This window comes from Rhinopithecus bieti, unplaced genomic scaffold, assembly GCF_001698545.2.
Source record: "Rhinopithecus bieti isolate Rb0 unplaced genomic scaffold, ASM169854v2 scaffold_13313, whole genome shotgun sequence".
Lineage (NCBI taxonomy): Eukaryota > Metazoa > Chordata > Mammalia > Primates > Cercopithecidae > Rhinopithecus > Rhinopithecus bieti.
This window is the reverse complement of record NW_016807444.1, coordinates 796247-823368: the sequence shown is the minus strand read 5'-3', so window position 1 is coordinate 823368 and position 27122 is coordinate 796247. Positions and strand designations below refer to the sequence as shown.

General features: G+C 34.1%; 1 long non-coding RNA gene across 1 annotated transcript; it reads right to left on the bottom strand.

Annotated features, from left to right (window-relative positions):
• Positions 1–232: 232 nt before the first annotated feature.
• Positions 233–15368, bottom strand: LOC108535758 (uncharacterized). Its single transcript, XR_001887318.1, has 3 exons — positions 15179–15368; positions 1257–1441; positions 233–362 (listed from the first exon to the last, which is right to left on the bottom strand). It is a non-coding gene; the product is annotated as an uncharacterized LOC108535758 (long non-coding RNA).
• Between the last annotated feature and the right edge of the window lie 11754 nt (positions 15369–27122).

The window sequence follows — 27122 nt, the reverse complement described above, 5'->3', positions numbered from 1 at the left end:
TTAGTTACATTCTTTCAATATTCTTTTACTGGTTCTACTAAATACTACAAGACATTACATTTTCTGTGTTTTATTTATTATATTGAACACAAATTATTTTCTCTGCCAATTTATCCAGTACTGTTAGAGAACATTGAAAATGTGTTTACTCCATTTCAGATTTTGTGTTATTGTTAAATTCATCTTACTTCTACATATATTTAAACTCCATAAGACATTATGCTAACTGTTTTCTGTTTTTAGCATTCATTTATAACTTAACTGTTCATCATTTCAGGAGATTTTAATTTTCCATTGTAGTTTCTTGTTTTCTTCTGTAGTAAGTTTGCCTCAGAAGAAATAATTCAACATGTAGGTGTCCACTGGAAAAAGAAGGAAAAAAGATTAAATAAACACTTAGAAGTAAAAAAAATTCAGACTTAAAATATCTTTTAAGAAACCTGTCCTCCCATGCCTATAATTTGTCTAAACTACTGCCAAGGGCTTAAAGCACACTTTTATTCTCAAGAATGGGGAAAAACTTAAAAGCCAAAAAGAGAAATGGTTAATAAATTTCATCTATCGTTTAACATATCGTTTCACAGTCCTTCTTACCGAATGTAACAAATACACTAAATAAAGAAAAAAATAAAAAATTATTATTAATTCAAAAGTGTAAAAGGGACAAAATTTTAAAATAAAAAATAAGAAGGAACAGATGAGCTTCACTAAAAACATAGTTAGATGGCAAATTAAAACACATCTGTTTTATTATTACAAATGACAATAAGCATATACTTCCATTTGATTAAGATTGTGAAACTCGTTATTGAATCTAATTGTCTCACTGAGTCACAGTAAAACACAAACAAAAGATACAATTAATGTTTAGTTTCCCTACATCAGTTGAGGTTATTTGAAAACCATCATCTTAACACTTCAAAAATTTCTCATAATCCTGCTTTCATAGTAAGGAGAAATATTATAAAATTTTTAATTCCATGCAACCATTCTCCAACTGTAAACAGTTAAATAATTATAATAATAATTCCTGAAAAATACAAATAATTGACTATTTCTAGATACTGTGTGTCTGAGTTTGTGTTGTATAGCAGGATAATTTGGAAGGTGTGAGTTTAGGGTGGGTATTGTGGAGGTAAATGGGAAATGAAACAGGGAAATATTTAAAGCGGCGTGATAATATATTTCCCTGTTGGCACCTGGTTTGTTAAGTGTCCAGGAAAAAGCTCACTCAAGTTTTTGGCAGGTGTGCTTACTCAGCATGAAGAACTGAAGGACTAGAAGGAAACTGCATGCCTGGCTCTCTCCTATCTGCCATTTCTCTTTGGTTAACTTTCAATCCATGGTGAACAAATTCCCCTGCACCTTCAGATTTCAACAGTCAGAACCTCTGCTATTGTTCAGGAAGCCACGTTCCACATGTCATGGCATGGTACTTCATCTAATAGGAAAGTTGAGAAAAAGAAAGAGGTAGTTGAGAGAAACTGTGAAGTACAAGGTTTCTTTCTAAGTATTCTAAGGTAGGTAATTCATATTCAGTATGAATTTAAGTCTCACAAATTCCCTATAGAGTAAGCAATGAATTTTATCAAATTTTACAAATGTGTAAATGGTATTTTTCAAGGTCATATAGCTAAAAGTGCTGTAAGGCATAATAGAGATTCAGTATATCAGCCTCCATTGCCCGCAGTCATAGCTTGTGGACCATATGCCCTCACAGGGTTGATGTTAAAATATGATGTTTTAATTAAACAAAATAATGCTTTTTTAATCAAATCATTTTATAATACTATACAGGCAGCCTGTCATTAAGTGGAACACTGTATCTGAGTTGTTATTTTTTCATTTTGAAATATTCCACAACTTTTTAATAAAGTATTGCCCTTGTGGAACTTGAATATATAATAGGAAATTCATTGGTTTTAATATGGGATTCGATAAATGAAAGTTATAGTTAACTTCACAAGGAATCCTATTTAATTACCTAGAAAAGTACAAACATAAATAATCATTGAGGCTGAATACTTTTCTGCCTAATAAAGATTATTGTTTACTTAAGGAGGGAAACATAGTAAATACTTGATGCTGAGTCAGTTTTTCCTCTGCATTTCACAGCCATAACCAGCTTCTTTAAGATTTTGTCCCATAGATGAAGCACACACTTAACTCCAAGGCTGAAATATGATCCAGTCACCTCTGAATGCAACTGCACTGTGTTGTATGAGACAACAGATAATTAGAAGTCATTTCTCAGTGTTCTGTGTGTTCTTACTTTCTATGTGCCGTTAAATTTAAATGAATTTAGATACCTCTCCAAATGACACTGCAAGTAGTATCCACAGCTTAGGCATTATTATACAATACAAGGTTTTGACTTTACTTTTTTGTCAAGCCAAGTATTTTACTTCTAAGGTGTTAATTAAAATCAAATCTCTTGACCCAAGTAACTACAGTAGAAAGAATTGAAGGACAACATTTCAATAATGACTTTTGTGTGTGCAAATAAGTCAGTGTTTGGAATATTTATAACTAAATGAAGGTTTATATATAGAACTTTGAGTATATTACAATGGCCAGTCTTGCCAATAAGACATCAATAATTAAAACAATGAGTTTACAGACAAGGTATTTAATTACAAAGATGCTCCTTCATGCTGATGGTATTTCACATGCTTTCACTGGCTCTATGTCTTCATTTTTTTGAAATGTTTAAAGATTTACTCTTACACAAAACAACTCTTTTACACAAATTTTAGATTTACCTATAATCTTGTGTTGTACACACCCTTGGAATCATCTAAGGGTTATGAAGGATATAACAAGTGAAAATAGGAACTTTGAACTCAGTAGCTTTACCTTCCTTGACTTTCTGATTGGTGATAACCAATGTGAATAATTTTGCCATAATTATCCATTTAAATGGTATGTTTAAAACATTAATAAGTCTACTTCTTAAAAGCCATATAACTGTAAAATGTAGTTAGGTGAACTAAGGAGTTAAAATTGTCTCTCAGTAAGCTAAATTGGACTGTCTTCTACTATTTCAAGAGAATGTATTCTAAAAAGAAGCTATGCCTGCTTACTGTGAATTCTTGTATTTTGCTAAGTTCTAAGTGCCAGATAAGCTTTACCAGTTATATCACGCTGTTCAGCACTTAAAATACAATGAGTCAGCTCTAAAACAGACCAAATAGCAGCTATATACAGTTTGACTGATTGTATGCTTATCATCAAATGAAATAGATATTGTCTAATTAAATGTTTCCATGATACTGTATAATGTGTAAATTTCTTTATTAAATCTTTAAAAAGTTTTTCCACAAGTATTGACATTTTACCCTAAATATAGGCTATGAGAAAATGTCTGATTCTGATGGCCTAAACTGAAGAAGGAAGAACTTGTCATCTGCCTATCGCATGAAACCCAAAGTGCTATGTAATTTTTTTTTCTAGAAAAATAATGTTCCTCCATAAAATAGTGGATATAACTGAGGTATCTGAAATCAAATTGAGCACATTTGAGTGAATTTCAGTTTTCTCATTTACAAAATAATAAGAATCACTTTAAAGAATATAGTGCTTGTAGTGAATTGTTGAATACTTACTGAGCGTTTGTCAAATTTATTCAGTTATGTATTATATACTACTAAAATTTTACATGGAATGCAGAAAAACCATGCATACAGAATAAGGCACAGAAAAAAAAAACAAAGCAAAAGAAAATAAAACATCAGTAAGCAGAAAATCAGAGAAAATTGACTCACAATTCAAACAATTGTTACAATAAAAAGTGAATTTAAAGATACATTAAAGATAATTCCGTGGTTTCAAATGTGAGTCATTTGGAAATTATTCAAAATATTTACCCAAATAAAAATGAAAAAAATATGAAGAAACTAAAGCAATGTATTTGTGAATGTTGATTGGATTAAGCTTAATTGCAAGTCCAAGTATATAAGTAATTTGAAATATGGTCCCATAGATTGGGGGAGACGGTAGAATAGGGAGTTAGATTTTAGAGAAATAAAAAAAAGTTCAAAATTTGAACTTATTTTCAAGTAATTAGTGCTACTTGTTGTTATGGTAAATTAGAAAGCAAAACTTTATATTGCCACTGACAAATTTTAATTAACAACAGCAATGTCATTAAAGATAGCTTAAAATTATGAATAATACTAGGTTATTCTAAAATCGATTAACCTCACAAAAGCATAGTAGAGAACTGGAAGCCAAGATTTTAGCCCTCAACTTTACTCATCTCTGCAAATGGAAATACTTATTGATAACTACCAGTTACCGCAAGGATAAGAGAACAAATTTAACTCTTGGGTCTCGATTGCATCGGAAATTAGTGGACAAAAAAAAAGTGGTTTAATAGTTGAAACTTTAGCACCAGAAACAGATTTTCATTCTAATCCTCACCCTCAGCAACTCAGTGCACAGTTAGCTCTGCCTTCAACCAATTAAAAGAGAGTAACCTTGTCATTGGCTAGTGTCTCAAACCAGTGACTCTGTCTACAGTATATTGAAAATATTCTCTGTATTGAAAAAATCATTTGCATCAATCAAGAGGATCACAAAGTATGGAAATAACTATTTCATTGCTTGTCACTACTATAGAGGTTATAATTAGTAATACGCAATATGGATAACATCCTCAACTAACAGTTTGAACTTCAGAACAATAGGTACTATATATCCAAGTAATTTATTGCTTTATTTATTCTAACTATTCATTTACTTGTTGCATGCCAGTCACTGTTCTAGGTTCCAATGACACCGGGATAAGTAAAAAGACAAGATTACTACTTCCATGTAACTTACCTTCTAGTAAGGAAAGATGGAAAAAAAAATCAAGATTGATTAATAATAGTAAATTACATAATAAAAAGAAAATATGTTAATTGAGATAAAGCATGGATGGTCACATTCAATTGAATTTCCAGGAAAAGCCCCACTGGGGTGATGTTCAATATGATACTTTATTGATAAGAAGTAGCCAGACATGCCAAAATCTGGGAAATAAACAGACCAGAAAGAGGAATTAGCTTATGTACAAACCTGAGGAATGAAATTGGATAGTTGTAGAACTGGAAAGTAAGCCAATGTGATCACACTTTGGTGAGGACATTGGAGGATTTTAGAAAATGAAATCAGACAACAGGGCCTTAATTAATGTTGGACTTTGTAGACTATTACATGAACTTTGGATTTCATTCTAAGGTTAATGGGAAACCATTGGTGGTTTAAACAGCATTTCCCCAGCATTTAATTATCTGTCTGAGGAAAGATCAATTTGCAGTACAGGAAATGAATGAATTGATTTATGGGAAATAAATTAAAAGGGGTGAATTTTGAGGAAGGAAGCTGGGATAAAATGCTAGTCTATTAATCCCTGAAAGGAACTGATGGATAGATTTATTAAAGTAATAGAAACAAAGGAAAGGGGAGTATGAGATTTGTTTTGTAAATGAAGTCACTAAAATTTACTAATAGGATGGATAAGAAAGGATGAGAAAAAGGAAAAACACATGATTAAGCAGTTACCTGAATGTGAGTGTAGAAAGCAAGCATTATTTTTTGATGCCTGGTTTGCAATAATTATTTGAACACTGAATGAATGCGTGAAGTAGGAAAGTGGATGTAGATGTCTGGAGTTCAGAATGAGGAGGTGCTGGGCTGATAACTCTTAGATTCATCACCATCATATAAGTGTTATTAAAATATATCAGGTTGATTAAGATCACCTTGGAAAACAGTTTAGAGAGAGAAGATAAAGGACTTCAGTCAGTATCAAACTCTGAGATAAAAAGAGGATTCCTTATACTGGGAAACAGACACATTTGTTCTGAGTAAAGTTAATCTTTTGGTTTCCTGATGTCACTACCAATTTTCTCCTTGAATTAGCGAATTACAAATTAACTTTGTATGAGAAAAGGACTCAGTTTAGACAACACTAGCATATCTACATTAAGGAAGAGTAGTTTAAATTACATAATGTATTCTTCTAGGAGGAATACTGTGTATATAATTTATATATAGATATACTTGTGAGTAATAGAAAACCCCCAAATTATGTAGGCATAAATGACAAAGAAAAAGTTTATTGATCTGTCTGATAAAAGTCTGTAGAAACGCCATCTAGGACTTTTATGGTGGTTTTCATTAAAAATGTCTTCAGAAATTCAGTTTACGACTCCATCTTACCCAGGGTCTGAACCTCATTCTGATGTTTTAGAGATAAACTGTGTTTGAGGCAATAAAATGGAAAAAAAGATCTAAAACAATGGAATCATAGGGCTACTCAGTGCCTTTTAGGAAGATTCTTAAAAGACTACATACCAACTTCTTTTACAACCCACTAGCTGCCAGTAGTCACAAAGCCTCTCCAGACTATGATCTTATTAGAGGCGGTCATATGTCCAGCTAAATATTCTATTTCCTTAGAAGAAGAAGAGAAGGGGTACTGAAATAATTGGTGATCTCTCCTAGTTTCATATTAGCATGTAATTAAAATAAGGTGTTTAAAAATATAGTATTAAAGTAAAATAATTATGTTGACAGTCATTAAATAACCCAATTAATGAGTTCCACTTTCACAAAAAAAGTTAAGGATTATATGGTTATTTAATTAATGTCAGCAATTGTTCACCTCAGTATTAATTTACTGTAATTAATGCACCAACACACACCCTGTATCCTTATTGTAGCCCAAATGTAATGTGAAATTAACAGAGGCAAAAACTGTAAGGCTTAATAACAAAGGCAATAGTGAATTAAAGAGGAAAATATGGTTGGGCTCAGTGGCTCACGCCTGTAATCCCAGCACTTTGGGAGGCTGAAGAGGGCAGATCACCTGAGGTCAGGAGTTCGAGACCAGCCTGACCAACATGTAGAAACCCCATCTCTACTAAAAATACAAAATTAGCCAGGCATGGTGGTGCATGCCTGTAATCCCAGCTACTTGGGAGGCTGAGGCAGGAGAATTGTTTGAACCTGGGAGGTAGAGGTTGTGGTGAGCCGAGATCATGGCATTACACTCCAGCCTGGGCTACAAGAGCAAAACTCTGTCTCAAAAAAACAAACAAACAAACAAAAAAAAGCAGTGTTACAATAACGTAAAATATTTAAATGAACTTAAAGTGTATGTTTAAAACAAAACTTATTCCAGAGACAATATATACACTGTATTATGTACAGTGTCTGGCAATATATTATGCCCTCAATAATGCCAGCCAACTCCTTTTTCTGCAGTACTAAGGACGTATAAAGCCTCTGCTCATGTAAAACACTATATGTATAGTAATCTGGGTAATGGCTTGAAAGAAGAAAATATGTGGAAAATTTCAAAAAAGCATTTAAGATAAAGTATATTTCTCTTTTATAAAAACTTGATGGGCCGGTTTTTTTTTTTTTTTTTTTTTTTTTTTTTTCGCCTAAATGTTTTTATTTATTGTAAAGAATAGGTCCCCGAAAATCCAATTAAGCGAAACACTAGTTAAAAAGTTGCCTTGGGCTTCATTACTCTCCATCTGGAAACCTTTTCATGTCACAGAGTTAGGGAGAAAATTCGCCACTTCCTTGAAGGAACCAAGTCAAGTTAAAGCATATAAAAACAAAAAAAAAAAAAAAAAAAAAAAAAAGTGAGATACATTCCAGCCTTCCAAAGGTAGTTGAATTTAATCAAATGAATTAGAACATTCTTTTATTTTTTTGAGAAGGAGTCTCACTGTCACAAATGCCTGGAGTGGAGTGAACCATCATTGCTCCTACAGGTCCGAACGCTGCGCTCAGAGTTCCTTTGCCTCCGGCAGATACCAATCCGCAGCTTACTTATCTTTTCCCCTATCATCTACTTTATTTAGTATTTTATTTATTTTATTTATTTATTTAGTAGAGACGAGGGTCTCACTATGTTGACCAGACTGAACTACTGGCCTCAAGTGATCTTCCAGCCCAGGCCTTCCAAAGTGCTGGGATTACAGGCATGAGCCACCACATTCAGTCTGAATTGGAATATTCTTACATAAAGTGGAGAAGACCTGAAACGAACCACACACACTCAAAAATAAAAGTCTTAAAAGTCCATTTGTTAGAAATCGCTGGGTGGTATTTCAGGATTTAAGATTGACTCTCATGTGAAATTTGAACTTAATTATAGGGCAAATTACTTTGTGTTTTTCCATTTGGAATTTTAGTTATTCTTTTATAAAATCTTTGTGTGATATTGTCATGTCTACTTTATAGAAACACATTTATCTCAGGCACATTTGTTTATTAAAACAGAATAGTGTTACCAGCATAAGAAACAAAACACTACACTTGTTTATCTTTTCTAAAAGCAAGAAAAAATATCAAAGAAGAAATGTTTCCAAACTGCAAAATGCTTAATCTTTAATTTGCAACTAAAATCTCAAGAACAAACTATTTTATCATTATGAAAATCTGAAATGTATTAAAGAGATTAGTTAGTTGAATGTAAATTCTATCTGTTTGAACATCACTAGTGTTCTATAAGAAAACAGAAAATATCCATTCTATTACAGACAAACATGCGCTTGCTTACGAGTAGGGTAAAAGAGTTTTTATGTCTACTTTGTCTTTTTTTCAGACTTAAAAATATTTTTGTCAAATATTTTTTATATTGTCTTTTCATGGAAACCCAGAAGAAAAACTACATTTCTTTCTCCAATGTGGCTCCATGTGGGTACTAAGTGTCAGCTGAAAGTAAGAAATGGTATGTGCTAAGTTCAAGTGCCTTGAAAGAGAGGAGAAGTGGCCCTCATCTGCCTTACTCCTTCCATTGCTTCCTTATGTGTTTGTAAGCTTAAATAAACAGTTTGACTGTAAAGATGAAGGCTATATCTTTGAAAGACTTCACTGGAAATCTGGATGTCAACTATAACAATTTGAAGCAACTGTGAATCAACTGGAGTGACAAATTTCCAATCATTTGAGTAAGGGATAAAACTTGTGTATACTTAAAATACACTTAATAAGGATGTTTTTTCTCAATTTTTGAGCTGTATTCGTAAATGAAATGCATTCTTAATTGATGCATTCTCTGTTAGGCAGTGTATAAAGAAATACTCAGGGCTTTATAATTTCTAAGAAAAGAAATTTAACTGGCTCAAGATTCTATGGGCTGAATTCACATCAGCTTCTGGTGAGGGCCTCAGAAAGCTAACAATCACGGTGGAAGGTGGAAGGGGAGCAGATGTCTCACATGGCAAAAAGCAGGAGTAAGACAGAAAGTGGGGTTTGGGAAGTGCCACACAATTTTAAACAACCAGATCTCAGGATAACTCACTATCATGAGCACACGACCAAGCCATGAAAGATGCACCAGCATGACCCGAACACATCCCACTAGGCCTAATCTCCAACACTGGGGATCACATTTTAACATGAGATTTGGAGGGGACATATAAACTATATTATATCCTTATATCAGCTTTAATATCCCAGGTGATTTTATGTAAAAACATTTTGCTATATAAAAAAATCACTATACTTATATAAAATATTAATTTATGACATATTTAACTGATACACAATTATATGAAATGAATTGAAATGAGTTTAAATACATTCACATTTTTTACTGTATCTGTTTACCCTCAGTTATGAAAATGAGATAATTACATGGTTCTGCTTCTCTCTTTTTATCACTATTCCCATAACTTTATCAGTATTATCATTTTAAATTGTCATGTTACATAATATTTACTTTCTCCTATGTAACCATAATTTTAAAAATTAGTTTGCTTGGTTCTAGATTGAATAAAGTTTCTCATCAATTATTGTTTAATCTATGGTTCTCCAAATTCCTCCATTCTTTATTTCTAGGGTTTTATTGGTCATCCACATATGAATGTTTTTCAGTAGTTTTCTCAATTAATGCTCAAAGATATGTTTGCTGACATGATAATGCCTATGGCTTTATGGCTGAATGAATACTTTTCTGACCACGAAATAATTAGGGTACATTTACTTTTCTCAGAACTTTGTTTCATTATGATAATATCTGAATTCAATATAATTGTCTAAGAGTATACACATTTCTTTTGTGACTGAATGCCCTCAGCTTAACAGAATATTTGTAAGTGCTGATAATTTACTTTAAATTTTCCTGTAATGAATGGTGCCTTTTCAACCTGTACACTGAATTCTATTTTAAATATATTTTATTCATATATATATATGTTATTTTTCATTTGCATATTTCTACTTCTTGAATATCAGTAATATGTATAATAGTTTGATTATTCTCTGCCTCTGGAATAATCACTTTCTTTATTCTTTTTGCATATCTTTTGTTTTGTTGCTTTGTTTTCCATTTTGAAGTGATGACTTGATCTTATGAATTGTATACACTAATAGAGTGTGCAGAAGTACTATTTGCTACTTTCAAGCATGAAAAATATCCTGTAAGAGACTATATGCAATTTGTTACCTTTGTTTCTCCCAACTGCTACAGCAAGTGATAGTTTATATGATGGATAATGCATTCACCTGGGTCCCTGAGTGAGGATGAAATTGACATGAGCCCTATGCTAACCCAAGATGGATATATAGTATGAACGGGAAATAAACCATTGTATTTTTATGTTACTTAGACTTTGAGATCGTTTCTTATTGCAGCAAAAAAATCTCTTCCTTACTGAGTACAGAGGACTTTTTAAATATTATATATAAAAATATATATAATTTATATATTATAAATAAATATAATTATTTCTTCATTTTTAAACGTTATGCTTCATTATCTGCATTCTATTCTTCCCAATCTTTTTTATCTTTCTATTATAAAGTCTGAACCTCTGGAAATATGTTCTATATGTTAAACATTTTTCTCATAGGCTTCCCCCCTTTTTAAAAAAATTTTTTTCCTTTTTTAATATTTTTGTTGCTGTGCTTGGGATATTTTTCCTATGTTCCATTTCACCATTGTTAACTTAATAAAGTATCTTTCAGTTTAGATATTTCTAATTGATATTTTTCTTAAATATCTTTTGAATTTCTGTATAAGATATGGAATTATATATATTTTCTTTTTTTTTTTTTTTTTTTGAGGACAGATGTCTCGCTCTGTCGCCCAGGCTGAAGTGCAGTGGCCAAGATCTCAGCTCACTGCAAGCTCCGCCTCCTTGGGTTCCCTCCATTGTCCTTGCCTCAGCCCTCCCAATAAGCTGGGACTTACAGGCGCCCGCCATCTCGGCCCGGCTAGTTTTTTGTATATTTTTAGTAGAGACGGGTTTCACCCTGTTAGCCAGGGATGGTCTCGATCTCCTGACCTCGTGATTCGCCCGTCTTCGGCCTCCCAAAGTGCGGGATGCAGGCTTGAGCCACCGCGCCCGGCCAAATTATATATATTTTCTTTGTTTTTTGTTTTTGTTTTTGTTTTTGAGACGGAGTCCTCGCTCTGTCGCCCAGGCTGGAGTGGCCTGTGGGCCGGATCTTAGCTCACTGCAAAAGCTCCGCCTCCCGGGTTTACGCCATCTCCTGCCTCAGCCTCCCGAGTAGCTGGGACTACAGACGCCCGCGCACCTTGCCCGCTAGATTTTGTATTTTTTTATAAGACGGGGTTTCACCGTGTTAGCCAGGATGTCTCGATCTCCTGACCTCGTGATCGCCTGCGTCCTCGGCCTCCCAAAGTGCTGGGATTACAGGCTTGAGCCACCGCGTTAAATCAGATTCGTTGTGGGTTAAATATGTGTTTACTTTTGATTTGATGGCTTTTCTTCATGGAATAGGTTTGCTTTCCAATTGTTTTCATATCTTTTTAAGTAGATAATTTTTGTTTGTCAGTTTTGTTCTATGTATTTAATTCTGTTGAGTATATGGAAGAGGAAGGTTTATGTGGATGTTGTTAATTCCCTGAAACATTTTCCTCATTCTTTAGTGCTAACACTGACTAGCCAACCCACTCATACTACAGCTTTCCACTTAATACCTAGTGAATGCCAGAAGGCTCAATCTAATTTCTATGAAGTCTTGACTTACATATCCCTTGAACTATTCGTATGACAATAACAGTATATTTCTGCTGTTGATTTGAACTGTGGTTTTTGGGGTTTTTCTTCTGTGTACAATTTGAAACTGTTTTGTCTTTTACTGATAGAAATTTCTGAAAATTCCTGATACACTGATGGCGCTCTGTCTTGTTTTCTCTCTGGTATTGGAGCTATAGCCAGGTCTCTCTGCTGTTGCTTAAACCTTTCATGGGATTCGAGGTTGTGTGGGGTTGTTGATCGTGGCTTTGTCTGGAATTTTTGTCTGATGTTTGATTTGTCTTTCTGAAGCAAAGTCTCTTTCAAAAATGTGACTACATTTTCCAGTCTGTTATGATAATATAGTAGGCCTATATACATGTTTCAATGTGTCACTGCCAGCTTCAGGTCATCTGTGATTTTACTCGCATGTTTTTCATGTACCCAGCTGAATCACTGATAAAGATGCTCAACAAGATAATATGAAGAACCAAGTCTTATGCCTCAGTTCATTCCAAATTGGCTTTGAATCATTAATCAATGCTCTCTTGGAATTCTCATTCAGAAATTACTAAGTGAAACTAACTGTAATACCAGAAAGTCCGGAGTTCTCCATCCATTTCTCAAAGATACAAAAAATAATTTGTTAACAGTTATGCCAAAATTATTTTACTCTTTTAGTGTTTTATATCTGGTTTCTTTGATTCTGCTGTCCTTCCCATGGCTATCCTCTACACAGGAACTAAAATAATTTTTCAAATACCTTTAAGATACTTCCTGCACCCATCAATGTCTTTCCTGTAAGTCTGTATGTGATCTGATCTGCAGCTCCCTCCTCCTAGTCTTATATTTTCTTTCTGCAAAAATTTTACAACTGCTGACCTTCTTACATAAAATATTCTTCTCTTACATAGCATACATACTCTGTTCAACTACGATATTCCCATAGATAACTTCCTCAGTTGCTTTATCTGAAACATGTCCCTTATGTAATCTTTTATCTTCTTATATTGCTTCTTTTTATTTTTCATATTTGCCACTACCTGACTTTGAATATCATACATCATAGATCAGGTATATATAGATATACTTATATTTGACAATTATGGTTTATATTTTTTCATATTTCACCAAAAGGGCAGGATGTTGTTCATGTTAGTCACAAGCCCATCCCCTGTAATTAGAAGAGTGCATAGCACTAAATAATTACTTGCTGAATAATGATGAATGAATGATGAAATGAAAGAACAGATCTCTTATGTATTTGTCTATCAAAAATAAGTTATTAAATGATATAATTTTTTAATCCTAATTAATTCTTAAGGGTTATTTGATACCTTTCTAAATGCTTACAATTATCTGTTTGAAAGTTTTATTAACCAAAACATTTTTGACATTAGACTCAAATTCACTTACTATGGTTCTAGCATTTGCCTCATTTGTTGTTAAGAAAATTATGTGTTTGTGATTTCTCACCATCTAGAACCTCTGATTTTCTAAAATTGCAAAGAGATAAATATACATGCTATATACATGGCAGAGTGGGTATTTTAAATAGCCTGTATTATACCAAGAACAATTGAGTTCTGCTGATATCAGTTCATCAATATTTAGTGATAATTAATAGAGAATCAAGAGCCAGGAAATCAGAAACAGAGCCCTAGGTTGGTTTTCATGTTTTGCTTATTTGCCTTATTTAAATTTTGCCATCTCTATTAGTAAGGGTTTTCCAGAGGGACAGAACCAGTAGGTTATATGTATATATATATATAAGGGAATTTCTTAAAAAGAGATGGCTCACAATTACCGGATAAAATTCCACAACAGGCCATCAATAAAGTGGGGAAACAGAAAGGCCAGTAGTGGCACAGTCCAAGTCTGAAAGCCTCAAAACCAGATAAGCCTACAGTGCAATGCTCAGTATGTGGTTGAAGGCCTGGGAGCCCCTGGGAAACTGCTGGTAGAAGTCTCAAAATCCAAAGGCTGAAGAATCTGGAGTCCAATGTCCAAGAGCAGGAGTAGCAGAAGCAAAAGTTCAGCACTGGAAGAAGAAAGAGTCAAAAAACCCAGCAAGCAAACATACTGATCTTCTTCTGCCTGCTTTATTCTAGTCAGGGTGGCTGCCAATTGGATGGTCCCTAGTGAATGGTCCCTAGAGCGGATCTTCCTCTCCTAGCCTACAGACTCAAATGTCAATCTCCACTGGAAATAGCCTCACAATCACACCCAGAAACAATACTTTACCAGCCATCTAGACATCCTTCAATCCAATCAAGGTGACACCTAATATCACACCATCTCAAGTTTCTTAATCAGTGTCTGAGCAGTTATATTTGAAAGGTTGTAAATCAGATTTTAAAATGTAAAGTAACTTAAAAGGGGTAGACATTCGATAAAGATATATAACTACAATTAGTAGTCTGCTGCAGCTAGGACAGAGCTAGAGTTCAGACACAGGTGGTAAATAGTTGTTTTCCCAATTTTACCTATGCTGCACTGTACTTAACTGTACCAATTTTTCCATAATTTTCTACATTGAATATCATTCTTTTGAATAAAATAAAAGGTCAATCTCTTTCCCTATGCTTATGTCAACATATTTCATAGTATGGATCACTGACTAATCTATTTTTAATTTTTTATGCTTTTCAATTGAAATACATTACCTTGTTTATAAGATAATAATTAATTTCAAAACAATTAGAAAAATCACTCTCCTATTATAGTAAAAGATATTCTGCACATGAATGCAGATTGTTTTTACCTTCAATGTTAATGGAACATAATTAAAAGTCAGGTAATTGTTTATTTTTTGTTATTTTTCTGATTGGTTCTAACAGATCACTAAAAGTGATTTGACAGAATAAAGCATTCACATTTGATGGAGTTAGACTTAAGCTGAGGCTTAAAATATGTATTAAAACTTATAAATAAATTTAGCAAGGCCACTTGAAACAAGACAAATATATTAGCAACAATTGCATTTTTACTTTATAACAACAGATATTTATAAAATAAAATTAACAATGTCATTTGCAATTGCATCAAAAATATCAATCCTGAGAAATAAACTACTCAAGGATGTTCAGCACATTTATACTAAACAGTATATTGGTTCCCAAAGGCAAGTATAACAAATTTTTATTACCCTAGTGGTTTAAAACAATATGAGATCATTTTCTTACAGTTCTAGAAGTCAGAATTCCAAAGGCAGTCAGCAGGGCTGTGCTTCTTTCGGAAGCTCTAGGAAAGCTTGCCTTTTCCAGTTGCTAGAAGTTGCCCTTTAGTAGGTTCTTGGCTCCACATTACTCCAACTTCTTCTTCCTTTTCTAGTCTTTTCTCTGTCTCAGATCCTCCTGCCTTTCTCTTAAGGATCCTAGTGAATATATTGGACCAAACCAGATAATTCAGAATAATCTCATCTCAGAACCTTTAATTTAATCATATGTACAAAGTCTGTTTTTGTCATGTAAGGTAACAACATATCCATAAATTCCAGGAGTTAAGAAGTGGACATCCTCGAAGATTATTACACTGCCTTTCACAGCTGGGAACAGTTAGTGAATGAACAAATGAAGACCTTTATGCCGAATATTGAGAACAATTAAGGAAGGTGTAAATGTTCATGGACTGGGAGTATAAATATTTTAAAGAGGTCAATTCCTCCTAAATATTTTAATAGTTTTCATGAAATTCCAATTAAAATCTCGGCAGTTTGTTTCTTAATAAAGAAACATGTTGATTCTATAATTTATATAAAATTCAAAAGAAAAGTATAACTAAAATGATTTTAGTGGCATTAATAAACAAATGGGGCTATATCAAACTAGAAACTTCTGCATACTAAAGGAAGCAATCAACAAAATGAAACAACATCCTGTGGATTGGGAGAAAATATTTGCAAACCATACATATGATAAGAGGTTAATATTTAAAACATATAACAAGTTCACACAACTCAGTAACAAAGATAAAAATAAACATATTGAAAATGGGCACAGTATCTGAATAAGTATTTCTCCAAAGAAAACATATAAATGGACAAATAGGTATATGAAAAGGGCTCTACATCACTAATCATCAGGGAAATGCAAATGAAAACCACAATAAAACAGCACATCAAGCCTGTTGGAATGGCTATAATCAGAAAGTTGAGATAATAGGTATTTACAAGGATGTAGAGAAAAGGGAACTTTTGTACACTAAATGTAAATGAAATGTAAATTTGTACAGCTATGATAAAAAAGAGTACGAACGTACTTTAAAAAATTAAAGCTAGAATTACCATATGACCCAACAATCCCTCTTCTGGGTACATACCCAAAGGAAACAACATTCAGCACCTGGTAGAAATATTTCTACACTCACATTTGTAGCAACAATATTCACAGTAACTAAGCATGAAAACTAAATATTCATCAGTGGATTAATTGATAAATAACATGTGATGTATACATATAATAGAATATTATTCAGCCTTAAATAAGAAGGAAATTCTGCCATATACAACAGCACAAATATATTTGGATGACATTACGCTAAGTGAAATAAGCCAGACACTGAAAGAAAAGTGCTGCATGATCTCTCTTAAATGTGAAATCTTAAAAACAGTTGAATACATAGTAGGTGAGTGATTACCACAGGACTGCAGAATGGAGTGGGAGGGATGGCAATTGGGGGGCATCTAGGTAAAAGGATAAAAAGTTGCAGTTATGTAGGATAAATAAATCTAGGGATATAATATATAGCATGAAGACTACAGTTAATAATATTGTATACTAAAAATATGCTAAAAGTACATCTTAGGTGCTCTTATAAAAAAATTAAAAATAATAGGCTATGTGTGGTGATGGACGTGTTAATCAGCTTGACTTTATCAATCATTTCACTCTGTACATATATATCAAAGTACCATATTGTACATCTTCAATAGATGTACAAAATAGAAAATTAAAATGGCTTTAAAATTTAATAGCACTTACACAATCATATACAAAAACCTTAAAAAGGTTACCATAACTAAGACAGTATGATCTTATTCCAAATACAGACAAATACATCAGTGGAAAAAGATATATTAACAGTTCCAAAAACTCTTTCCCACATACAGGTGCATCTGATTTATGACAAAGCTGACACCTCCAGACACTGGAGACAGAATGTTCTTTTAACAAATGGTTCTATGTAAATTGAATATGCTTATAGGAAAAATAATTTTGCATCCTTCCTCATATCACACATAAAAATTCCAGGTGTGTTTATGTCTACATGGGTATTTCTCTCCAAATATGTAATTCAAACTGGATATTTTGGAATACACACACACACACACACACACACACACACACATATATATATATGTAAATTACCTAATGATCTTATGGTAGGCTTTCCATTCCCAAGCATAATACAAAAAAGTTATGCATAAAATATAAAATTTAAAAATTGGTAAATAGTTAAACTTTGGCTAATCAAATGATTGCTGTGAAAGAATAAAAATATATAAAGTGGGAGATGAATTTTGAACAGGAATTTCAAAATAGAGTTTAAGTCAAATACTCGAAGCCATGTGGAAATTTGCTCAACCACAGTAGTTAGTAATTAGATACATCAAATTAAAGAGGTAACACTGTATACACACCAAAAGAGACAAATTTAGGAGAAAAAATACCCCCTGGAAGCAAGGATGTAGTGCTACTGATAACACTCATACATTGCTAATAGGAGTATAAATTTTGTACAACCACTTAGGGAAACTGATTGATACAAATGCTGCACAAAAGCATATCATATACCCCAACAATTTCACCCCTGCACACATAAGCAGGAAAAGACATGTACAAAAATGATCATCATGGAACTGTTCACAATAAGCAACATAATACAACCTTATCAATTTTTGATTAATGGGGTGCTTTTGGAATTTGGATGGGGTTGTTCTTATTGTGGTAAAATTTATATCCCTCAGTCCACCAAAAAAACATCAATAATGTTCTCTGGTCCTTTTAATAACCAATAAACTGGATGCTTTCCTTACTCCTTATACAAAAATTAATTCAAGATGGATTAGAGACTTAAAGGTTAGACTTCATACCATCAAAACCCTAGAAGAAAACCTAGGTTGTACCAGTCAGGACATAGGCATGGGCAAGGACTTCATGTCTAAAACACCAAAAGCAACGGCAGCAAAAGCCAAAATTGACAAATGGGATCTAATTAAACTAAAGAGCTTCTGCACAGCAAAAGAAACTACCATCAGAGTGAACAGGCAACCTACAGAATGGGAGAAAATTTTTGCAATCTACTCATCTGACAAAGGGCTAATATCCAGAATCTACAAAGAACTCAAACAAATATACAAGAAAAAAACAAACAACCCCATCAAAAAGTGGGCAAAGGATATGAACAGACATTTCTCAAAAGAAGACATTCATACAGCCAACAGACACATGAAAAAATGCTCATCATCACTCGCCATCAGAGAAATGCAAATCAAAACCACAATGAGATACCATCTCACACCAGTTAGAATGGCAATCATTAAAAAGTCAGGAAACAACAGGTGTTGGAGAGGATGTGGAGAAATAGGAACACTTTTACACTGTTGGTGGGATTGTAAACTAGTTCAACCATTATGGAAAACAGTATGGCAATTCCTCAAGGATCTAGAACTAGATGTACCATATGACCCAGCCATCCCACTACTGGGTATATACCCAAAGGATTATAAATTATTCTACTACAAAGACACATGCACACGTATGTTTATTGCGGCACTATTCACAATAGCAAAGACTTGGAATCAACCCAAATGTCCATCTGTGACAGACTGGATTAAGAAAATGTGGCACATATACACCATGGAATACTATGCAGCCATAAAAAAGGATGAGTTTGCGTCCTTTGTAGGGACATGGATGCAGCTGGAAACCATCATTCTTAGCAAACTATCACAAGAACAGAAAGCCAAACACTGCATGTTCTTACTCATAGTTGGGAACTGAACAATGAGATCACTTGTACTCGGGAAGGGGAACATCACACATCGGGGTCTATCATGGGGAGGGGGGAGGGGGGAGGGATTGCATTGGGAGTTATACATGATATAAATGACTAATTGACGGGTGCTGACGAGTTGATGGGTGCAGCACACCAACATGGCACAAGTATACATATGTAACAAACCTGCACGTTATGCACATGTACCCTAGAACTTAAAAGTATATATATAAAAAAAAAAGGATTAAAAAAAAAAAAACCAATAACCAATGTCCTCATATATTTTCAAATGAACTCTGGTAGCAACGTACAAACTCCTCATGACTTGCATTAACTAAATGTGAAAGTATGGATAATATTCTAGAATAATAGGAATAAATATAGGGCAGTATAAGAATACACTTAGAGACTGAGATTGCTTTCGATGAGTAGGAGTGGGGCTTTCTTCTAAGTTGTAAGGAGTTTCAGGAAAGTCTTACAAAGGAATATATTGAAATTACTTCCGAAAGTGAATATTTAAAGTCTTTTCATTCTTTGCTTGTTATCCCATGATATAGTTGCCCAACTAATATTTTAAAAGGTTTCACTTAAACTTTCAGTGCCACATGGAATAACTTTGGCAAGACTGAAGTAACCTGTCTTACACCCTTTCACTGACTCTCACAAAGAGAGCCATCAGCTCATCAAATTGGCCATGCTTAGAGCGATCAGAACTCAATGGCTGCAGCAGAGGTCAAAAGAAGGAAGATCTGAGATGCTGGGAGAGAAGATGGAAAAGATGGGGTTATCTTCTTGCCAACATAATTCTCAAAATGAGAAACTCTCACCCAATTAGGTAATTATCAAGAAAATGTGTATTGGATTCATTAAGAGGATGGCAGTAAACAGCAAGCCTCTCCTTCACCTAAGTCTGAACAGCAAAAAATAAAAGCCAAGGCTAATACACAATCTTTGTTATTAGTAAAGGCTAATGTGGAGGGATATAGCTTAGTTTAGTACAAAATGAGTCTCCTAAATACCCAAACTGAGGCAAAATTCCCTAACCAGTCATAGTCATGGAAGACCTTAAAAGTTCTCCCCTGAAGGGAGCAGGGAAGTACTATGCTATCTGTGGGCTGACGCGTTTCCAAAGGAAAAGTAGGAGTTGAACCAAACATGTTCACTTATTTCTCTCAAATGTATCAAAAGGATAATTTATTATTCATCTTTAGGGTAGAAAGTTTAAGGGTGGAGCCCAGGGATCCCTTTATAGGTGGAAAACATCATGCATGGGGATGAAGTGTTCCCTTTCTTTTCTACTGTATTGCTTTTTTCCCTTGACACTTTGAGCATAACAAAAAAGCCCATGGCCACAGGGCTTTGTGGTGTTCCCCTGGTCCAAAGTACTGGAAATTTATCCAAACAGTACTGCATTATGTTTCATGGGCCACTCTCCAAACAGCAGCAGTACTCTTGAGTATCTTCTGAAAGCCTGAGTATTCCATTTAGATTCACCTCTTTCAAAAGGTTCTGCATTGAATCAAAATAGTCTATTTATTAAAGTAACTCCAAGATTACTCTACTGTCAGCTGAAACTTCTTCAAATTCAAGTCAGCCACATTATTGGACAAACTATGTCAATCGGAATTTCTTCAATGAACAAAAATAACATATTTTGGTAATACGATGTATAAATGCAATTCAAAATAAAAATGAGCTAGGGTGTTTCAAGTTGTCATCCCAAGGGTCTCTCACTGCAATAGGTGTGAATCCATGAGAACTTCAGAAATTATCACCATTCAATGTCAAACACATCTAACAAGTGTGGCTTATCTTCACTTTTCAGAACTGTATCATTCCAGCCAGGAGGTGTTTTCATTTTAGTTCAACAACCAATCCAGACAGGCTTTATCACTCATTGACACCTTTGCTGTGTTTTCTCTTGGCTTGGGCATGTCCCTCCAGGGTATAGGTAATGCCAGAATCACCTCTGTCAATGGCTATATTCTAATTTCTAAGCTTCATCTCTCAAATATGTCTAGAGGTTTTAACCTCTTGGTATGTTGATAGTAATCTTTAATGAGTAGGTCTGCAATTAGTATGAATTCTCAAACCTTAGCTTTCAGAGATGACTTTAAATGGTTTCCAGATCCCTGATTCTCTTTTAGGGAGTCATTTTGGTCTATTTTGGGTTCTTTGGGTTTTTTTCTTCTGTTAAATGTCTTTTTAGTCCTCAGTCACTATTTTACAATTACATTTAAGATAGTTATTTTAATGGCCTTTTAAAAGAAGTTAGATGCAGTGCTTATCAGTGTGGTCTGACCTTTAAGTTCTCATTTTCCTCTTAGTTATTTCTAATCGGTCCTTTAAAATTTCAACCTTTTCCTTAAGAATATCTCTCTTCCTCCAATTCAGTCAGTCTGACTTGCGTTATTTAGTTTTTATTCCTGTACCGTTTCTATTTTGATCATCAGACTGAAGAACTCTTCTTTTCTATTTCTAAGCAAATCTGACTCCAAGGTGCAAAATACTCCATACTCAGAATTTTAATGTTGCTTTGTTAGTTTGCAATAATTTATTTAAGTTATTTCTCTTCTTCCATTTATAAAAATGGCATATTACTTTAATATGCAGGCCATCACTAATATTTGTTTTGTAATCTGTCATTTAATATGGGTGAACCCACAAGCTGAGTCAAAGGAAATTATGCTCTGATAAGAGTTTATGTGATTAAAAAAGTCTAGTCAAGGAATAAGTTCAAGGAATGGGAAATGATATCTAATATCTTGTATGAATAAGCTACATAAATTCAAAGTTATCTAACCCTTTTGTAGGTTCCTCTTTGAGCCTGAATGTAGAACTGAATTTGAGCCATTCTACTTTGAAACTTATGCCTATCACTAAGCCATTACTCCTGCCCCTGTGACCATCCTGTTTTACCTATCGGGTTGTGGGAACCTGTAAAGCCCTTGTGAAATTCGCAGCTCAGGAGTAAAAGCTTAATAAAGGACTGAGACCTAAACATAAGTACATAGAACACTTCTAATTCCTTCACAACTTATTACCACATCACTCAAGCCCTATTCAACAGAGTTCCTCTTACCTGGAGCATTGTGACCAGGTTTCAACAAAAAATTATGAATCATACTAAGCAAAAAACACAGTCTGAAGAAACAGAGCAAGCATCAGAACCAGACTCATATGGCGGGGATGTCAGAATTATCTGAACAGGAGTTTAAAACCACTATTTAAAATATGCTAATGGTGCCAGTGGAGAAAACAGACGACATGCAAGAACAGATGAAAAATGTAAGCAAACCAATGGGAATTCTAAGAAATAATAAAAAAGAAATGCTAGAAATAAAAACACTGTAATAGAAATGAAGAAGGCCTTTGATCGGCTTAACAGTAGACTGGATATGGCCGAGGAAAGAAGCTCTGAGCTTGAGGATATGTCAACAGAGACTTCAGAAACTGGAAAGCAAAAAGAAAAAAGGAACAAAATATCCAAGAATTCTGAAACAACTACAAAGTATTACATACTATTATATATATGTATATGTAATAGAAATACCAGAAGGAGAAGGGAGAGAGAAAACAACAGAAGAAATATTTGAAACAATAATGATTACAATTTTTTCCCAAATTAATATAATACACCAAACTACAGATCCAGGTTTCCCAAAGAACAGCAAACAAGATAAGTTCCAAGAAACTACATCTAAACTCTAACATTAACTTTCACGAAGACTCTAAGTACGCATATCCCAGAGTTTAGAAAAAGTACCAATTTCCTGTATAACAGTATTCTTCAACTGAGGGCTATTTTTGGCTCTTAGAGGAGATTTGTCATTATCTGAACATATTTTTGATTTTTACACTGGGGGAAAAGTACTACGGGAATCCAGTGGGTAGAGGTCAATGATCCTTGCTAAACATTCTATAATGCCCAGGAAAGCCCTCCCCTCACCAATCGATAAATATCCACCCCGAAATGTGTATAATTCCAAGGTGGACAAACCTTTCTACAGCCCTTAAAGATGTTAATACTGAGTAACAAAAGGCACGTTTTCTGAGGATTAAAAGCCCTTGCCCTGACATCAACAGCTAAAAGCCACCTGCACCAATGCAAAAACTCCTGACCAACCTAAAATAAGCCTTCACAAGCCACCAAGTTAAAATTTCCCAACCCACATGTTGAAGTGGTAGAGAGTTATACCAATTTTGCCAGCCTGTATCAAGAGAAATGGCTGTGCCCCTCAAAGAAAAATAGGGAAGATAGAAGATATGGAGAAAAAATTACATATATTTTCTTAGTTTTTGAATTTTGGAATGTATATCTTTTGCAATACAAATTATATATGTGTGCAGTTATAAATATGTATATTTGGGCAATAATATACACACGTAATTTGTATAGGCAATAAAATACATTAGAGAATATTTCTGAAGGCAGGATGAATAGATTTTAACCCCATGTTTAATAATCACTGATGGAATGATTTTCAACAATTTATTTTATAATGTCCATGTCTGAGTTGTTCCTCATATATAAACTGAGGATACTTGAGATTTTTGTTAATACATATGAAAGTTAATGCAAATAAATTCAAATGAAGAGTGCCTGGTATATTGTAAGAGCTAAATAAATATTTATTACTTTTATAATATATAAATATACATCTATTGAGGGCAGATGCTAAAACATTTTCAGAAATCAGGTACAATATTCTTTTAAAATAAACTTTACACAGTTCGCAAGTGCATTTCTGGGAAAGCAGAGGCAAAGGACGCTAGCCACCCAAAGGCCACATACACCTGATGGTTTTTGTTGGCTTGTGTAAACATTTATTTCAGTTTTGGGGGTAGTTGTTAAAAGTTTGTTACATAGGCAAACTCATATCATGGGGGTTTGCCGTACAAATTATTTTATCACCCAGGAATTAAGCCCAGTACCCAATAGTTATCTTTTTTCTACTCCTCTCCCTCTTCCCACCCTCCACTCTCTAGCACATCTCAGTGTCTGTGGTTTCCTTCTTTGTGTTCATAAGTTCTCATCATTTAGCTCCCACTTATAAGTGAGAAGATGCAATATTTGGTTTTCTGTTCCTGGATTAGTTGGCTGAGGATAATAGCCTCCAGCTCTATCAGTGTTCCCACAAAAGATATGACCATGTTCTTTTTTATGGCTGCATAGTGTTCCATGGTATATATGTACCACATTTTCTTTATCCAGTCTATCATTGAAGAGCATTTAGGTTGATTCCATGTCTTTGCTATTGTGAATAGTACTGAAACAAACATTCGTATGTATGTGTCTTTATGGTGGAATGATTTACTTTCCTCTGGCTATGTACCCAGTAATGGGATTTCTGGGTTGAATGGTAGTTCCACTTTTAGATCTTTGAGGAATTGCCACACTGTTTTCCACAATGAATTAGCTAATTTACACACCCACCAACAGTGTATATGTGTTCCCTTTCTCCACAAACTTGACAGCATTTATTTTTTGACTTTTTAAAAATAGCAATTCTAACTGGTGTGTGATAGTATCTCATTGTGGTTTTGATTTGCATTTCTCTAATAATTAGTAATACTGAACTTTTCTTCATATACTTATTGGCCACATGTAGGTCTTCTCTTGAAAAGTGTCTGTTTATGTCCTTTGCTTACTTTTAAATGGAATAGTTTGTTTTTCTCTTATAAATTTAAGTTCCTTATAGATGCTGGGTATTAGACCTTTGTCAGATGCATACTTTGAAAATATTTTCTTCCATTCTGTAGGTTGTCTGTTTACTCTGTTGATAGTGTTTTTTTTTGTTTGTTTGTTTGTTTGTTTTTTTTTTTTTGCTGTGCAGAAGCTCTTAATTGTAGTTAGATCCCACTTGTCAATTTTTGCTTTTGTTGAAATTGCTTTTGATGTCCAAAAAAAATCTCCAAACTGCTTTCCACAGTGGCTAAACTCACTTACATCCCCACCAACAGTGTATGAGCATTCCCTTTTCTATGCAGCCTTCCAGTATCTGTTATTTTACAACTTTTTAATAGCCAGTTTGCCCAGTGTTAGATGGTATCCATTGTGGTTCTGACTTGTATTTCTCTGATGATTAGTGATGATGAGCATCTTTTCATGTTTGTTGATCACTTTTATGTTTTCTTTTGAGAAGTGTCTCTTCATGCCCTTTGCCCACTTTTTATTTGTTTGTGTATTGATTTATGTTCCTTACAGATACTGATGTATAGTTTGTAAATATTTTCTCCCATTTTATAGGTTGTCTGTTTACTCTGTAGATAGTTTCTTTTGCTGTGCAGAAGCTCTTGAACTTAATTAGATCCCGCTTGTCAAATTTTGCTTTTGTTGTGATTGCTTTTGGTGTCTTTGTCATAAAATCTTTGTCAGTTCCTATGTACAGGATGGTCTTGTCTAGGTTGTCTTCCAGGGTTTTTGTAATTTTTGGTTTTACTTTTAAGTCTTTAATCCATCTTGACTTGACTTTTAAATATGATGTAAGGAAGTGGTCTAGCTTCAGTCTTCTGAATATGGCTAGCCAGTTATAACAGCACCATTTATTGAATAGGCAGTCTTTTCCCCATTGCTTGTTTTTGTTAGCTTTGTCAAAGATCAGATGGCTATATTAGAAATGCTTGTTCCCTGGTGCCATAAAGAAATGGCACTTGAACATAAATTTAATTTCCTCAGCAAGGCCATTTTTTTTTATTTTCTTCAGAAAAGGAACACTCGCCAGCAGTTTTGCCATGAAAGTACACCAAACAAAGGAGACAGGGTCATTTAGAACCGGACGCATTCACCCTACTGCTGTATCCGATTTCCATTGGCTGGAATGGGACCTCACATTCTGTATTTGTCCTGATTGGCTAGTAACTTAGAACTTTTTTAAAGAGGCAAAAAGGCAGAGGAGAACAAAGGAAGGAGGAAGTCACTTGTGGAATGCTAAGAAAGGTAAAAACACCTTCAAATAAAGAAGAGGAACAGGCTATGAACTAATGCTTGCTTGGACCAGTATAAACATTCCAGGGCAAATCTTTAGGCTAAAATATGGGACCTAAGAACATAAAGTACATTGGTTTCTTTATTATGGCTACCAGATATTTAAGAAGGTCAGCACAGGTCTTTGAATAAATTTTGCTTCTAAGAGAAGTTACCATTTATTCCTAATTAGATGGGGAAGAAAGTCTTTGAAGAGGAACCTCTACTTCACTTTTTACAGCAATAAATGTGAAGTCTTGTTTCTGGGCTCTCTATCGTGTTCCATTGGTCTATGTGCCTGTTTTCGTACCAGTACCATGCTGTTTTGCTTACTGTAGCCCTGTGGTATAGTTTGAAATTTTGTAACATGGTACTTTCAGCTTTGTTCTTTTTGCTTAGGATAGCCTCGGCTATCTGGGACCATTTTTTGCTTCCATATGAATTTTAAAATAGTTTTTTTTCTAGTTTTGTGAAGATAGTTTTTTCTAGTTTTTTGAATAGTGTCATTGGTAGTTTGATAGGAATAGCATTGGATTTGTTAAGTGCTATGGCCACCCTTCATGTTAAAAACTCTCAATAAACTAGGTATTGAAGGAACATGCCTCAGAATAATAAGAGCCATATATGACAAACCTACAGACAACATTACACTGATTGGGTAGAAGCTAGAAGCATTCCCCTTGAAAACCATTAGATGACAAGGATGCTTTCTCTTGCCACTCCTATTCAACATAGTATTGGAAGTCCTAGCTAGAGCAATCAATCAAACAAGAGGAAAAAAGTAAAGGGCATCCAGATAGGAAGAAAGAAAGTCAAACTATCTCTGTTTGCAGACAACATGACACTATATTTAAAAAACCCCATAGTCTTGGCTCAGAAGCTCCATAGCTGATATACAACTTCAGCAATGTTTCAGGATACAAAATCAATGTACAAAAGTCACTAGCATTCCTATACACCAATAGCTGTCAAGACAAGAGCCAAATCAGAAAGGTAAATTCCATTCCTAATTGCCACAAAAAGAATAAAATACGTAGGAATGAAGCTATCCAGGGAGCTGAACTCTCTCTACAATGAGAATCACAAAACACTGCTCAAAGAAAATGATTGGTTATGAAAAAGTTCATCTACATCTAATATGTTATGACTCCACCTTACCACAA